Source organism: Vombatus ursinus, unplaced genomic scaffold, assembly GCF_900497805.2.
Source record: "Vombatus ursinus unplaced genomic scaffold, bare-nosed wombat genome assembly UNPS02010639.1, whole genome shotgun sequence".
NCBI lineage: Eukaryota > Metazoa > Chordata > Mammalia > Diprotodontia > Vombatidae > Vombatus > Vombatus ursinus.
The window spans coordinates 3733563-3751257 of NW_020950417.1; positions in this window are offsets into that span (position 1 = coordinate 3733563).

Sequence of the window (17695 nt, forward strand, 5' to 3'; positions counted from 1 at the left end):
ATAGATAGATAGATAGATAGATAGATAGATAGATAGATAGATAGATAGATAGATAGAGGGCACAGGGTGAGTTGAAGATGAAGGGGTGATATCTGGGAAATAAAATTAAGGGATGAGAGAGGATTATACTGGGAGAAGGAGAAAAGGAGAAGTAGAATGGGGTAAATTATCTTACATGAAACAGACAAAAAGGTTTTACAGTGGAGGGGAAATGGGGGAAGGTGAGAGGGAATGAGTAAATCTTGTTCTAGTAGGATTTGGCTTAAGGAGGGAATAACATACATAATGAGGTATGGAAATCTATCTTACCCTACAGGAAAATAAAGGGGGAAGGGGCCAAGAGAGCAGGGGGTTGATAGAGGGGAGGGCAGATTGGGGGAGGGAATAATCGGAAGCAAACACTTCTGAGGAGGGACAGGGTCCAAAGAGAGAATAGAATAAATGGGGGGTAGGATAGGATGAAGGGAAATATACTTAGTTTTTCACAACATGACTACTACGGAAGTGTTTTGCATGACTACACATCTATAACCTGTATTGATATGCTTGCTTTTTCAATGAGGGTGGGTGGGAAGGCAGGAAAGGGGAAAATTTGTAACCCCAAGTTTTAAAAACACATGTTAAAAAAAAGAATAAGCAGAGATAGCAAAAAGGACATTACAAGAGAGAGAAATTATGAGATTTAAGAAATAGAAAATGTGCAAGGCCTGTTAGGTAAATAGTAGGGTTTTTTTTTTTGACCTAGAGTTTATGTGGAGGAATAGCGGAAGATTAGTTTGGAAAGGAAAGCCTTGAATAGGCCTAAGAGTATAGTGTTAAGGTACTTGGCAGTGGAGAAATATCAGAGGTTTTACTTCCCTGAAGTCATTTATCATTTATCTACCAGCCTCATTAGAGAAACTGAAGAGCTGTCAGCAAACAGGATAGCCTGCCAGTTAACATTTCAAATTATAGTTTTTAAAAGGTGTTGTTGTTGTTGTTCAGTCATTTTTTAATCATGCCTGACTCTTCATGACCCTATTTGGGGTTTTCCTGACAAAGATATTGGAGTGGTTTGCCATTTCCTTCTCCAGGTCATATTATAGGTGAGGAAAATGAGGCAAACAGGGTTAAGTGACTTGCTCAGGGCCACACAGCTAGTAAGTGTCTGAGACCAGATTTAAACTCACAAAAATGAGTCCGCCTGATTCCAGGCCCTGTGCCCTATCCATTCTGCCACCTAATTGTGTAGTTACTACTCTCTAGAGGAGTGTTAGGAGGCTGGCTTGATTTCCACAGTCTAAGCAAATAGTTAGCTAAGTTTCATCTCCAATTAACTTTCATCTCAAAATCCACTAAACCTCTGTTTCTGTCTCTCTGTTTCTCTCTTCTTCTATCTGTCTTCTCCTCCTCATCTTCCCTGCGACTCTCTGTTTATCCATATTACTTTGTTATATATCCATGGTTTCTTTGTTGTTTTTTCCCCAACCTCACCAATCACTTTCCTTCTGCTCAATCCCCTCTCACTTCTCCTTCTCATAATAGGAAACCAAAATATATTTTTAGTATTTAATATTTATTTAATACAATTTTGTGCATGAGGCCTGTTTTAAAATTTCAAAGCAAGTCAGTTGAACTGATTAGAGCTTTCACTTTAATTTCTATGGACAGATAGATCAAATATATGTAAAACATTTATTAAGGGCTTATGTATGTGCCCAGCACAAAAATCTTTGACAAGTTGATTATTGAATATATCTTTCAAATTATTTTTTTCAGTATATTCCTGAATAGAAAAAATTGGTTCCCCATTCTTGAGAGACAGGATAAGAATGCCCCTCAAGGCAAATGTGCTCATACTCTCTCAATTGTGTGACTGACACCTAGTACATTTTTTATTTCTCTGTCATGAGGAGGGAGTAGCAATGGCCCAGTGCCTTCAGGGGAACCCTGCCTAATGCCTTAGCATCATGGAAGTTGGCCTGCTTGGTAGATCTAGTCCATTCTTTATGACTTTGGGGAACTTGGCAAATTTCACAGAGTGCAAGTTGAGTCAAACTTGCCCTTGTTGGAAACTAAGAATCTCTCAGTTTATTTTTGTTCCTCATTTTCTTTCTCAAAATCCAAAACTGCTTAACTCAGTAAGAGAATTAAAAACAATAACAACAACACCAGCCCTGGAGTCAGGAGGACCTGAGTTCAAATCCAGCCTTAGACACTTAACACTCCATAGCTGTGAGAATCTGGGCAAGTCACTTAACCCCAATTGCCTCACTGAAAAAAAACCAAAAAACAAAACAAAACAAAAAAAGACCAAAACCAAAACCAAAAACAAATAAAACCAACACAACAACAAAAACAAACAAAAACAAAACAAAAAAACAAACAAAAAAACAATAACAACAACGACCTTTCTATTTTCATGAGAAGTGGATCTCTTTTGCCAGACAATAGAGTTTTATTTTGCAGCTAAGGTGAGCATCACACATAATGAGCTTTATTATATAGTCTCCAGCCCCTTTTGAGAAATACATAGCAATTTCAATGTTGTCTTTCCTTAAGAGTTTGGCCAGTCACTGGTAGAGATTGCTTAAACTTTCAATTTTCCATGTACCTAGAGTACCATTTCATTACTTACTTCATGGTGACTTCTGGCATGTTGAGGTTCATGATGAAAGTTAGTGGATGGTTTTAATGGAATATCCTTAGTGGTTCAGGGAAAATAGCTACTTCACCCTGAAGGAAGCCACAGAATAGGCCGTGTATGATGTTGGATGGCTGGAGATGTATGGGGATGCTCTGCTGTAGACAGAAAGTGATAAATCTATTTTATGAGGCAGCCAAATTACTTTATCAAGAATGTGTTATCTTCTCAGTGACAAATGGTTCTGCAATTAATTAAGATGAGGAATGGCTCATTATGTATCTTGGAAGTAATAACAACGAAGTATGCTATCCAAAGATGAAGTGAGATGAGGTGGTGGGGATCAAAATGTAGAACAAAGAGATACTAGCTTTGACATAGCTTAAAAATGAAGAAATTGACTGAGTTCAATTGGTCTGGGATAGAATGGCAAGAGGCCTGGACAAGCAAATGAAGACAGTGGGAATTCTTGAATTCTTGAAATGCTATATTGTGTGACTTGTTTGCCAGCTGAAATAATGTAGTGTGAGCAGATTTTATAAGCACCCAACTAAAGCAGTTTTAATGGAAGTGATAGGTGACCTCAAATCTGATCTGTTATTTTAACAAGGAAATATTTAAACTGCTGACAGAGTCATGACTTGAACATGTTTGGCTGGCCCAAAAGATAAGGCTGACAGGCAGTTATTTACACCCAGATTCCAGTTTTAGACTTTTTCCAGTTTAGTAGTTGCTGATTGCTAAGCTTGTCACTGTTGGTGGTTCTTTTTGTATTCTTGGGTTGTAGGATCACTTTTGTCCTATGAGGATGGTTGGGGGAAAAAGCTCATCTATTTGAATCTGTTTACATGTCAGATTAAAAAGTACTCTAATTTGTAGTATTAGCATTGTACCAATAATCAAACTTGATTTCAGAATAGGATTAAAAATGAGACATCCAATAACATCACTTATTTAATAAGTTTCACAGAAGAATCATTAATATCATACTGGGTACTTAATGATATCAAGAATCTTAGAGTTGGAAGGCAACCCAGAAGACGTATAATGCAAAAATTCCTCCTAAAATATAGCTAGGGACTTCTGAGAGCCAAGATGGCAGAGTAAGCAGTATATCACTGTCACTATCCCTTACTGACCTCTAAAAAAACCCAAAGAAATAGCACCCCAGAAAAAAATCCTGGAACAACAGAGCCAGTAGAAAGACAGAGTGGAACAATCTTTTAGTTTGGGAAACTTGGAAGATTGCCAAGGAAGGTCCATCTCATTCAGGTAAAAAGGGAATACATTCCAGGACAGGAAGCATCCCAGTAAGCCAGCAGCAAGTCCCACCTCAGCAAACTAGCAGGAGATCCTGAACCCCAGTGAGGTGTAGTAGGCAAATGCCAATACCAGAACCCCCCATGTGCTTTAGCATAGCCAGGTGATCCAGCAGGAGGACCTCTGAGCACCTCCACATATTTTAGCACAGTCCTGGTTGGGCAGGCATTCCAGAGCAGTTGGACCTCTCTGTGCTCCATCAGTGCAGACCTGGGGGTGGGGAGGCAGGTGTCCTTCAACAGCAAGACCTCTATGTGCTTCAGTATAGCCCCAGGGAAATGCAGAAAAGCCCCATCTGGCCTCAGCATATGACAGACGCCACCACTAGCAACCCACCTTAGCACCAAGTAAGCTGCCAGATCCTTAAATCCTGCAGCTGGCAGCACCTGAAGCCCTAGCACACAAAACCTGTGACCAGACCACTGGTCCCCAGTACAAGAAGCTTGGGACAGTCACCCCTGTGCTCCTGCAGGAGAGCTCAACTTTAAAAGTCAGGAAATAGGCAAACAAGATGAGCAAGAACCAAAACAGAGCATTGACCATAGATAATTACTATGGTGAGAGGAAAGAGCAAAACACAAATTCAGGAAGAAAATATTGTTAGTATACCTACATCTAAAACCTCAAATGGGAATATGAATTTGTGTCAAACCCCAAAAACCTTTTTTTGGAAGATCTCAAGGAGGATTTTAAAAATAAAATAAGAGAGGTAGAAGAAAAATTGGGAAAAGAAATGAGAGGTATACAAGAGAGAGTCAACAACTTGGAAAAGGAAGGACAAATATTAACTGAAGAAACCAATTTCTTAAAAAAGACAGTTGGCCAAATATGAAAAAAAATCCACTGAAGAAAATAACTCTTTAAAATGTAGAATTGGTCAAATAAAAAAGGAGATACAAAAGCTAACTGAAGAAAATAATTCCTGAAAAATTAGAATTGAGCAATTCTAGGTGACTCTGATGGCTCTACAAGACATCAAGAAACAGTCAAACAAAATCAAAAGAATGAAAATCTAGGAAAAAATATAAAATACCTCATTGGAAAAAACAGCTGACCTGGAAAATAGATCCAGGAGAGACAATTTAAGAATTATTGATCTGCCTGAAAGTCATGATCAAAAAAGAACTTGGACAACATATTTCAAGAAATTATCATGAGAGACTGCCCCAAAGTACTAGAGGGTAAAATAGTTATCGAAAGAATTCATCAATCACCTCCTGAAAGAGATCTCAAATTGAAAAAGCCAAAGAATATTGTAGTCAAATCCCAGGATTATCAGATGAAGGAGAAAATACTGCAACCAGACAGAAAGAAATAATTTAAATATTGTGGAACCACAGTCAGTATTACACAGGACCTAGAAGCTTCTACATTAAAGGATCAGAGGGCTTGGAATATGATTTTCCTTAAGGCAAAGAAGCTTGGATTACAGCCAAGAATCAGCTACCCAACAGTTTCAGGGGCCAAGATGGTGGAGGTAAGTTGTTATCAGTTTCCCTTATTAACCTGTAAAACCTCAGAAAATATCACCCCAAGAAAACCCCTGGAACAGCTGAGCCAGCAGAAAGACAGGGTGTAGCAGTCTTGCAGCCCAGGAGGCTTAGGAGGTTATCAGGAAAGGTTCTTCTTGCTCTGGTAGAAGTGTAGTAGCAGAGGACTGGGGGGTGTTCCAGCAAACCAGCAGCAGGCCCCATCTTGGCAAACAAGGGAATATCCTGAGCCCCAGGGTAGTCGAGCAAGCAAGTGCCAACAACAGAACTCCCCCCCAACCTTGGCAGTGCCTTGGCATAGGCAGGGGAACCAGTAATCTCCAGCTTAGAAAATCACCTCATGTGCCAGTGGACAGGCATCCTCCAGCAGCCAAAACTTCCTGTGCTTCAGTACAGCTCCAGGAAGCACAACTCTGGGTGAGCAGGCATCCTCAAAGGGCCAGACCTCCCCCCACCCCCCAACAAGCTTCAGTGTTGCTGACCCCAGCTTAGCACCAGGTAAGCTGCCAGACTCCTACAGCCTCCAGTTGCCAGCACCTGAGGCCCCAGAACACAAATCCAATGACCAGACCCCAGGTCCCCAGTATAAGAAGCTCGGGTCAGTGCTCCCTGTGCTTCAGGAGTAGAACTCAACTTTAAAAGCCAGGAAATAGGCAAACACCACAAGCAAAAAGCAGAAATGGACAATGACCATAGATTTTTACTATGGGAACAGTGAAGATCAAGACAGAAATTCTGAAGAGGACAACATTGTCAACAAATCCAGATCTGGAACCTCAAAAAGGAATATGAACTGGTATGAAGCCCAAAAAGGCTTCTTAGAAGAGCTCAAGAAGGATTTTAAAAGTAAAATGAGACAGGTAGAAGAAAAATTGGGAAAAGAAATGAGAGATATGCAAGAGACAGTCAATAGCTTGGAAAAGGAAGGACAAATATTAACTGTAGAAAACAAGTCTTTAAAAAATACAATTGGCCACATGGAGAAAAAATACACTGAAGAAAACAGCTCCTTAAAAAGTAGAATTGGTCAAGTGAAAAGGAGGCACAAAAACTCACTGAAGAGAATAATTCCTTAAAAAGTAAAATGGGCTAAATGGAAAAGGAAGTACAAAGTCCAATAAAAAAAAAACAATTTGTTAAAAATTAGAACTGGGCAAATGGAAGCTATTGACTCTATTAGACATCAAGAATCAGTCAAACAAAATCAAAAGAATGAAAAAAATAGAAGAAAATGTAAAATACCTCATTGATAAAACAACTGACCTAGAAAGTAGATCCAGGAGAGAGAATTTTAAAATAACTGGTCTACCTTAAAGCCATGATGAAAAAAGATCCTGAACAGTATCTTTCAGGAAATCATCAAGAAAAATTGCCCTTAGTTCCTAGAACCAGAGGGTAAAATAGTCATCAAAAGAATCCACCAATCACCTCCTGAAAGAGATCCCAAATTGAAAAAACCAAGGAATATTGTAGCAAAATTCCAAAATTATCAAGTCAAAGACAAAATACTGCAAGCACCAGAAAGAATTAATTTAAATATCATGGAGCCACAGTCAGGATTATAAAGGACCTTGCAGCTTCTACATTAAAAGAACAGAGGGCTTGGAATATGATATTACCTAAGGCAAAGGAGGTTGGATTATGACCAGCAAAAATGAGCATAATCTTCTAGAGGAGAAGATGGAAATTCAATGAAATAGGGGACTTCCAAACCTTTGTGATGAAAAGGTCCATGGCACCTACACAAAAATTGACCATGTGCTAGGGCATACACAATCCAGTGCAGAAAGACAGAAATATTAAATGCATTCTTTTTAGATCATGATACAATAAAAATTTCATGTAATAAAGGGTCAGGGAAAGATAGACTAAAAACTAATTGCAAACTAAATAATCTAGTCCTAAAGAATGAGTGAGTCGAACAGCGTGTCATAGAAACAATCAATAACTTCATCCAAGAGAATGAGAATAATGAGATAACATACCAAACCTTATGGGATGCAATGAAAGCAGTTCTTAAGGCAAGTTTTGTATCTTTAAATGCTACATGAATAAAATAGGAAAAGAGGAAATCGATAAATTGGGCATGCAACTAAAAAGGTTAGAAAAGGAACAAATTAAAAATCCTCAATTAAATACCAAATTAAAAATACTGAAAACCAAAGGAGAGATTAATAAAATTGAAATTAGGACAACTATTGAACTAATAAATAAAACTAAGAGCTGGTTTTATGAAAAAAATAAAATAGATAAACCTTTGTTTAATTTAATTTAACAAAAAAGAAAGAAGAAAGCCAAGTTACCAGTATCAAAAATGAAAAGGATGAATCCAACACCAATGAAGAAAAAGTTAAAATAATAATATTTTGCCCAACTGTATGCCAATAAATTTGACAATATTAGTGAAATGGATAAATATTTACAAAAATATAAATTGCCCAGATTAACAGAAGAGGAAGTAAAATTTTTAAATATCGCTGTCTCAGAAAAAGAAATTGAACAAGCCATTGATGAACTCCCTAGGAAAAAATCTGGAGGGCTAGATGGATTTACAAGTGAATTCTATCAAACATTTAAAGAACAATTAATTCCAATACTTTATAGATTATTTGGGAAAATAGGTGAAGAAGGAGTCTTAGCAAATTCTTTTTATTATACAAATATGATGCTGATACCTAAACTGGAAGGAGTCAAAACAGAGAAAGAAAATTAGTGATCAATTTCCCTAGTGAATATAGATGCAAAAATTTTAAATAAAATATTGCCCAATAGATTACCACAACTTATCACAAGAACAATAAGCTATGACCAAGTAGTATTTATACCAGGAATGCAGGGCTGGTTCAATATTAGGACAACTATCAACATAATTAATCATATCAACAACAAAACTATCAGAAACCACATGATCATCTCAATAGATGCAGAAAAAGCTTTTGACAAAATACACCACCCACTTCTACTAAAAACACAAGAGAGAATAGGAATAAGTGGAGTCTTCCTTAAAATGATAAATAGCATTTACCTAAAACCTTCAGCAAGCATCATATGTAATGAGGATAAGCTAGAAACATTTCCAATAAGATTGGGGGTGAAACAAGGATGTCCATTATCACGACTGCTGTTCAAACTCAGGAACTATATGAACCCAATTACAAAACAGTTTTCACACAAATAAAATCAGATCTAAATAATTTGAAAAACACCAGTTGCTCATGGATAGGTTGGACTAATATAATAAAAATGACATTTCTACCTGAGTTAATTTACTTATTCAGTGTCATACCAATCAAACTATCAAAAATTATTTTATAGAGCTAGAAAAAATAATAACAAGATTCATTTGGAATAACAAAAGATCCAGAATATCAAGGGAACTAATGAAAAGAAATGCAGGGGAAGGTGACCTAGCTGTTCCAGATCCTAAATTGTATTATAAGGCAGCAATCATCAAAAATACTTGGTATTGGCTAAGAAACAGAGTGGTGGATCAGTGGAATAGGTTAGGTATGCAAGACACATATAGTAATCTACTGTTTGATAAACCCAAAGACCCCAGCTTCTGGTATACGAACTCACTCTTTCACAAAATCTGCTGGGAAAACTGGAAAAGAGTGTGTCAGAAATTGGGCATAGACCAACATCTTACACCATATACCAAAATAAAGTCAAAATGGGTTCATGATTTAGATATAAAGGCTGATACTCTAAGCAAACTAGAAGACCAAGGAATAGTTCATTTGTCAGATTTATGAAGAACAGAAGAATTTATGACCAAACAGGAGACAGAGAACATTATGAAATGGAAAATGGATAATTTTGATCATATAAAATTGAATGGTTTTTGCATAAACAAAACCAATGCAACCAAGATTAGGAGGGAAGCAGAAAACTGGGAAAGAAATTTTACAACCAGTATCTCTGGTAAGGGCCTTTTTTCTAAAATATATAGAAAACTAAGTCAAATTTATAACAATACAAGTCATTCCTCAATTGATGAGTGGTCAAAGGATATGAACAGGCAGTTCTCAGATGAAGAAATTAAAGCCATCTATAGTCATATGAAAAAATGCTCTAAATCACTATTGATTAGAGAAATGCAAATCAAAAGAACTCTGAGGTACCATATGGCACCTATCAGATTGGCCAACGTGACAAAAGAAAATGATAAATGTTGGAGAAGATGTGGGAAAATTGGAACACTAATGCATTGTTGGTGGAGTTGTGAAATGATCCAGCTATTTTGGGGAGCAATTTGGAACTATTCCCAAAGGGCTATAAAAATGTGCATACCCTTTGACCCAGCAATAGCACTTTTAGGGCTATATCCCAGAGAGATCATACAAATGGGAAAAAGACTCACATGTACAAAAATACTTATAGCAACTCTTTCTGTGGTGGCAAAGTATTGGAAATTGAGAGGATGCCCATAAATTGGGGAATGGCTGAACAAGTTGTGGTATACGAATGTAATAGGATACTATTGTGCTGTAAGAAATGTTGATCAGGTCGACTTCACAAAAACCTCGAAAGACTTGTATGGTCTGATGCTGAGGGAAATGAGCAGAACCAGGAGAACAATGTACACATTAACAGCCACATTGTGTGATGAGTAACTTTGATAGACTTAGTCCCTCTCAGCAATGTAAGGATCTAAGAAATCTCCAAAAGGCTCATGATGGAAAATGCTGTCCATATCCAGAGACAGAAATATGGAGTTTGAATGCAGATCGAAGCATACTATTTGCTAGTTTTTTTTTTCCTCTTCTGTTGTTTTTTTTCCTCTTTCAAGTGGTTTCTCCTATTGGTTCTAATTCTTCCTTACAGCATGACTAATGTGAAAATATGTTTAATAGGAATGTATGTGTAGAGCCTATACCAGATGGCATGCCATCTTGGGGAAGGAGGGGGGAAGGGAGAGGGAGAAAAATTTAAACCTAAAAAGCATATGAAAGTGATTGTTGAAAACAATAAATAAATTAATTTAAAAAATTAAATTCATTCTGATTAATACATCTAAAGAATGACTGAATCTTGCATTTTGGGAAAAACTTGTATTTACTAATATCCTGCAGGGGTGTATGACACTGGATGAGGCACAAAATAAGCTATCTTTCCCTCACACATTTCTTTTTCCTGTAAATCAAGCTGAGCTGGTAAAATAGAGCCATGATTTAAAATGATGATTCCTTGCCATATATGAAAAGTAGTGAAGGATAACTTGTCTTACATTCACTGTAGTTTTCCTTTGCATACAATATTAGAAGAAAAGCATACTATTTTTTTACGCCTTCAAAGAAAGATCAAGAAAAAAAAACAAAAAAGAAAACATGCATTGGAAGCCTGTTGATTTTAATCATCTAAAGGTGTTCACAAGTAATTGAATATGACACTAAAAACTGTTTTTCCCTCAAGCCAGTTGGAGTCTTAATGTTGAACTGAAATGTCATTTTAAAAACACCATTTTATATTTAAAAAAACCCTCTCAGTTGCAAATGTAAACCTCTATACCAATCCTCAAACATTTGTTGAATACTACTTTTTTGTAGCTGAAGTGATTCTGTTGAATATTTTCCAGAGTGCATTATAGCTACACCACCATAACAATACAGTTACAATAAAGAACTGACCTATAACTTATTTTATTCTGTTTCTCCTCTTCTCTTTCTTTAGAAGTGTTCCTTTCCAGGGTCAGTCCTGGTCAAAGCCAGAGGAACTATATGCAGTACTGGTTAGCAAGGTAGGGACCAACAGAGCTCCCTCATTTGTAAGAACTGCATATGTGACCTAGCATGACTCTTCATTTGCCTAAGAGTAATCTAAATAAAAATATCTGCCCCACTCGGCTCTCTAGAACCTCCATACAGATTGAGACAATGATACCTTAAGTTTCCATGTTGGCTTTTTTAGGGAGTTTATCAAGACTTCTCTCTACTCTTAGAAGTGTGAGCTACCCCATTTAACCTTCCTACCTCCCTCCACCATTATCTTTAATAAATGTTCCTTTTGCACAACCATGGTGTTATCCTTACCCTGTTACTCTTGTTAATTTGAAACCAGCACCTTATTGATTAACTTTCCTCTCCATATAATTTACATTTTTATGAAGAAATTTCAAAAAACTTAAATGCTCTCTAACATTCAAATTTTATATGAAATATAAATGTTTTAAGAGCCTTCCTTCTGTCCCTCAAATCATACCTTATAGAGAGTAGCTGCCTTTACCTTGATTCTTTGTATAATTGGACACATTTCTCTTTTCTTCAAGCTATATGTACATACATACACACACATAAACGTACATATATATGGTACATACACACATATATGGTATACACACATACACACACGTGTGTGTATGTATATATGGTACCCCTTCTGCAGCAATTCTTAGACAATATTCCAATGCTAATTAATTCTACAATCCTATGTGTATCCACAGATTCTCTTGGTGTTTCATGAAATGTTGGATTCAGTATTATTGTAGTTCAAATAAAATTGATAAGTGTAGGAAAGTTTATACTTGCAATAGTGCTCATGTATAATAATAGTGTCCCTGGGTGTAATTATAATAACTATACATATATGGCCTCATTTTCATGTGGTCTGATGGTCTCTGCACTTGGTCTTGAGATGTCCCAAATTGGTTCTGACTATGGTATTACCAAAATCAAATAGCCTTAGAAGCAGCTGGAGACTGTGATGTCCCCATTCCTAAACCTCAGTCTTATGGGGCTTTTTATTTTGTTGGCTTGTTTTTCCTTGTTTTTTTTTACCATGGGTTCAAAGAGATGATGATGATATACACATATTTTTTTCTGTCCTGAGAGGATTCAGGGAGCCGTTTCTATTTCCCCTCAACTCTCATTGAATAGGAACTATGTTTTCAATCTCCTTAAAAGCAAAAAAAAAAAAAATCTTCTTTTACAGTACTATTCCATGCCAGAAATTAAATCATATTAATCTGGGTGTATTTTGGTGGCCACCATTTTTTTGAAATGTCAGACAACTGAAAATGCATAAGAATTCAAAAGGGAGGGGGTAATAATTAAGGGACAGAGTATAGATATTGACAGCTTAGACTTAGTAGTCCAGGAGGGACAAATCACTTGTCTTTCCCTTTCTTTTCCCCTTTCCTCATTGGGCATAAAGGAATCAGGAAATAATTGCCCTATGGGTCAGCTTGAGATAAGGTCTTTGAGTCAGCTTCCTTTAATGGTGAAGGGAAAAGAAACAAAATATTCAGGCTACCCTAGTAATTCAAATCTCATCCAACATGTCCACCAGCTTTCTTCAGTCTGGGCCCTGTACTCTTAACTCCTGCTCTCCATTGTTCACAACAACAACCTGAGCAGTGTATATACGTGTAATGGGATGGGGTGGGGGGGGCAATGAGGGGAATAGAGGGTGTGTGTGGAAAGGCTGGAGCAATACTATGATTTCGGTCCATTCCACTGCCTCTCTGTTTATTAGCCATGATTCTTCATGCCCATTTTCTTCCAAGAGTTCTCAGTGCCAAAGTCAATCATCACACGTCCTCATGAATTCTGAATAAAAGTCTTCTAAGTTCCTTAGAAAATTGTGGAACTCTAAAATTTCCCTGAAAACTCAGGGTTTATCTACAGAAATCACACATGAAAGGAATCCTTACTATAACATAATTGTCAAGTTGTCATTCAGTCTCTGCTGATGACCCAGACTGATAAATTAGCGGCTAGATAAATATTTTGTTCACTATGTATTTTACTTACCCAGAATGTCTAGCATGATAAGTATAATATAAGCAAAATAAAGAAAACCTTCTTATTCCATGTACACACTAATATCCAAACACTCTAGACTTTAAACTTTCAAAAAACTCAACAAAAACAGCTACTATTATCTAAGAGAAACTACTAATCAGTAAGTCTCCCATTTCTCCCATAGAGTTTCCAACTTATCTGTTCTATATTCTGTGATTCCTCATGGAAAAAGTACTGTGTTAGAGTTAAAAAAAATATTGTTCTTAATGCCATACCTACTTCAGACATATGGAGTAAACCTCCAATTTCCATTCCAATGGTGTGTTTCCATAGTGCAGCTGTGAATCATTCTTGGAATTTATTTCTGTACCTTCTGTTATCATATCATGAATGTGAACATTGACTGCACATATCCCATAAGCAAAGGAAGATAAATATACTAAAATAAATCTCCAGGTAATTTTACTTCATCTTTCTCCCTCTTCTTGTTACTAGTGATGGGTGTAGGGATAAGGCAAATGAAGAAGAGGAACAATATAAATTATAAGCTGATTCTTTACAGTAAGTTTTTTTGTGCATCTTCCCTTGACTTTAATTTTCTATTAGTTTTATGAAATACATGAATATTTTTATTGTTACTTATAGTTTTGATTGGGAGCCATTGCTTGTGACTTCATTCCCCTCTGGATATCCACTGACTTTTGTGAGTCACTGCCTTGGTGCTACCATTGGCTGCCATTTGTTACTACTCTCCAGCCCAGTGGATCATTCTTCTGGTGCTTCCTTTGGTGCAATGGGCTGCTCCTGTAGGGAGCTCTCTCCAATACCCTGGGTTTCTCCAGAAAGTTGTTAGATCTCTTCTTTTAATAAAAGGTTTCTTTCAAGCATTTCATTTTACATAACTATCATTTCTTCTTCCTTTCTTCACCCACCACTTGGAACTCTTACTTACAGCCCAGAAAAGCATATAGTAAATACCAACAGACATAGCTGCCCATCTGACAGCATATTCAATATTTCATATCTGTGGTCCTCCACCTTTATTTTAAGAGGAGGTAAGATGTGATGTATTGAATACCTATCACATGCCAGTCCCTCTGCTAAGAATCTGGGGACATATGTAAAAGGAATACAAATTGTTTATAGTTCTACTGCTTATTAGTGTTGCTTTCTTTTACTTTATTATAGCCATCAAGTATAGTGTTCTCTTGACTCTATTTTGCTTTGCATTGGATTATTGCAATCTTCTCCTGTTTCCTTGAATTATTCACATTCATTTTTTTCTGATGGTCAATAATACTCCATTACCTTCATTAACTCCAATTTGTTAAGCTGTTTCCCAATTGCTGGATGGGTCAGGTGTGGAAGAACACATAGCATCCTAATTGTTGTTCAGTTATTTCAGTTTTGTCTGACTCTGTGATCCCATTTGTGGGTTTCTTGGCAAAGATATTGGAGAGATTTGCCATTTTCTTCTCCAGCTCATTTTACAGATGAGGAAACTGAGGAAAACAGTGTTAAGTAACTTTCCCAGGGTCACACAGTTAGTAAGTTTTCTGAGGCCAGATTTGAATTCAGGAGGATTAATCTTCCTTACTATACACCCAGCACTCTATCCACCGTGCCACCTATCTGCCCCTAAGGGTTTAAATCCCATTTCAGAAACTTGCTAACTATGTGACATTGGGAAAATCACTTCACATCTCTTAGACTCATTTTTTTTTCTCCTGTGAAAAGTGGGGTTAATAATAGCTAATACATCATTAAGCTATTATGAGATTCAAATGGGATAAATTGTGTAAAAGTTCTTTGAACACATTAGAGTGCCACAAAAATTTCAATTGTTCTTAACATAAATTATTTTAGAAAAGCACTCTCATGCCCTAAGTCAGGTAGGCCATATTGCCAATATCATTGCAATGTATTGCAAACATTGAGTAATTGCCTATATTTTCTCCTTTGGTTATCACCTTTTATTATTGACTGGCATAGAACAACAGAGAAAATAGGTAATAGTGTCTGATAGAATAACATACTCCTCTTCAATTTTCACCAATTCTACTGTTTCTGCACTTGGACTCAATTAGCATAATGTATGCCTGATCCTTTGTCCTGTTGTCACCCTTTCCCTTTGCTGACGGTGGAGCTTTCTTGCTCAATGCCCACCTTGCTTTCCAGGGGCCACCGGACTATCTAAATTGTTCATTCTTTTACATCCATGAGGCATTGGGGTGCACTATGAAAATTAAGTGTATATACGCACATACACAAAACAAAAAATGACTTCAAAAGAACTAAGAATTTCAAAAAGAATTTCGAACAAGTTTCTTTTAAAAAATAAATAGTATTTTTCCAATTCCATTTAAAGAAAATTTTCAACATTCACTTTTATAAGATTTTGAGTTCAATCTGATATAGATTATACATATACAGTCATGTAAACCATATTTCCACATTAGCCATGCTGTGAAAGAAGAAACAGAATAAAATTAAAAAAAACATGAAAAAATGAAAGTGAAAACATTATGCTCCAATCTGCATTCAGACTTCATCAGTTATTTCTCTGGATGTGGATAGAATTTTCCATCATGAGTCTTTCAGAATTATCTTGGATTATCATTGTATTGCTGAGAAGAGCTAAGTCAATCACAGTTGATCATTGCACAATGTTGCTGTTACTGTGTAAAATGTTCTCCTGGTTCTGTTCACTTCACTTTGCATCAGTTCATGTAATTCTTTCCAGGTTTTTCTGAAATACACCTGCTCATAATTTCTTATGCACAATAGTATTCTATTACATTAATATACCACAACTTATTCAGCCATTTTCCAACTGATGGGCACCCCCTCAATTTCCAATATTTTGCCACCATGAATAGGGTGCTATAAATACTTTTGTGCACGTAGTAACTTTTCCTCTTTTTAACGACCTTTTTGGGATACAGATTTTATAGTGGTATTGCTAGATCAAAAGTTATACACTGATTGCCCTTTGAGCATAGTTCCAAATTGCTCTCCAGAATGGTTGAATCAGTTCACAATTCTACTAAGGATGCATCAGTGTCCCAATTTTCTCATATCTTCTCCAACATTTATAATTTTCCTTTTCTGTCATATTAGCCAATCTGATAGGTGTCAGGTGGTACCTAAGCTGTTTAAATTGCATTTCTCTAATAAAGAGTGATTTAGAGGATTTTTTACATGACGATAGATAGCTTTTATTTATTCATCTGGAAACTGCCTGTTCATAGCCTTTGACCATTTGTCAATTGGGGAATGACTTGTATTCTTATAAATTTGACAAGTTCTCATATATTTTGAGAAATGAAGTCTTTATCAGAGACACTTGCTATAAAAATTGTTTTTCAACTTTCTCCTTTCTCTAACGAGTTTCAAAGAATAGGTCATTCTTAGCTGAAAGTTCTATCCCTTACCAGTTTGGGTTGAATGTTAAGATGGCAGATATAATATCAGACATAGCAATGTGTAAGCAGAGAATAGGGAAGATTTCAAATAGATTTGTCTTTGAAGGTTTACACAGAAATCTCTGCCCTTGTATTCAGCTATTCTTTGAATTAGTTTGGAGCAACAGAGGAAATATCACTGATTACAAAAGAGGACTGTATTTGGAGTCAGAGGTCCTGAGTTTGAATCACCAGTCCATCATTTGGTACATGGATAACCTTGAAAAAGTCATTTAACCTTACTGAGCCTTAGTTCTACAGCTTTGAAATGAGGCGGCAGTTTCAGATGAACTCTGAGTTTCCTACTAAATCAAAGTCTATGATTTCTGTAATTTTTTTTTCTACAAACAAGCTCCTCAGTGTTGAAATCACCTGCCCCTCTCTTTTCTGTTTAATTTGTCCTCTCAGAAAGAAGAAAGTGAAATACTTTCTGCCTTATGGTTAATTATAGTTCTCCTATCTCAGCAAAAAAAAATAGTGACTGGGTCTCTCCTTGCTGCCACGCACAGCATAGCTTTGGAAGCAAAGACTTGAATCCCCTGACTACTGGCATGGGTCCTAGAGCTACCGGAAGTTTCTGATTTTTTTTTCTATTGCATAGACAAAAATCTCTGACTGAAATGATTTCCAGGAATTACAGTTTGAGAACTGTGTTTTATTTCCCTCTTCTCTTTTAAATCAAAACAGAAGAAATCAGATTATATAAATTTCATGCTGTCACATTCCACATAGTAAGACAAAACAAATATTTTCTTCTCCATTGGTTACTACAGATATGGATTATCAGCTTAATAGTTTTTCCTTTGTGAAGAATAAAGCCACAAAGGGCAGTGCCAGGATAAGAAGGCCAGCAGCAACCTGGCTCCTTCCTGGAATTATTCATTCTTCTTTCAATAGCAGAAAGACTTAAAGGCTTTGCAATCTCTTGTTATTTGATCTTGATCTTCTTCCTTCTTTTTATCTATATGTGGAAAGCTTTGCATGAGGAATGCTATAGAACAGACTCATTTGGAGTTTCTAAGGGAAAAGAGATTGGGAAGGATTCATTTATATTGG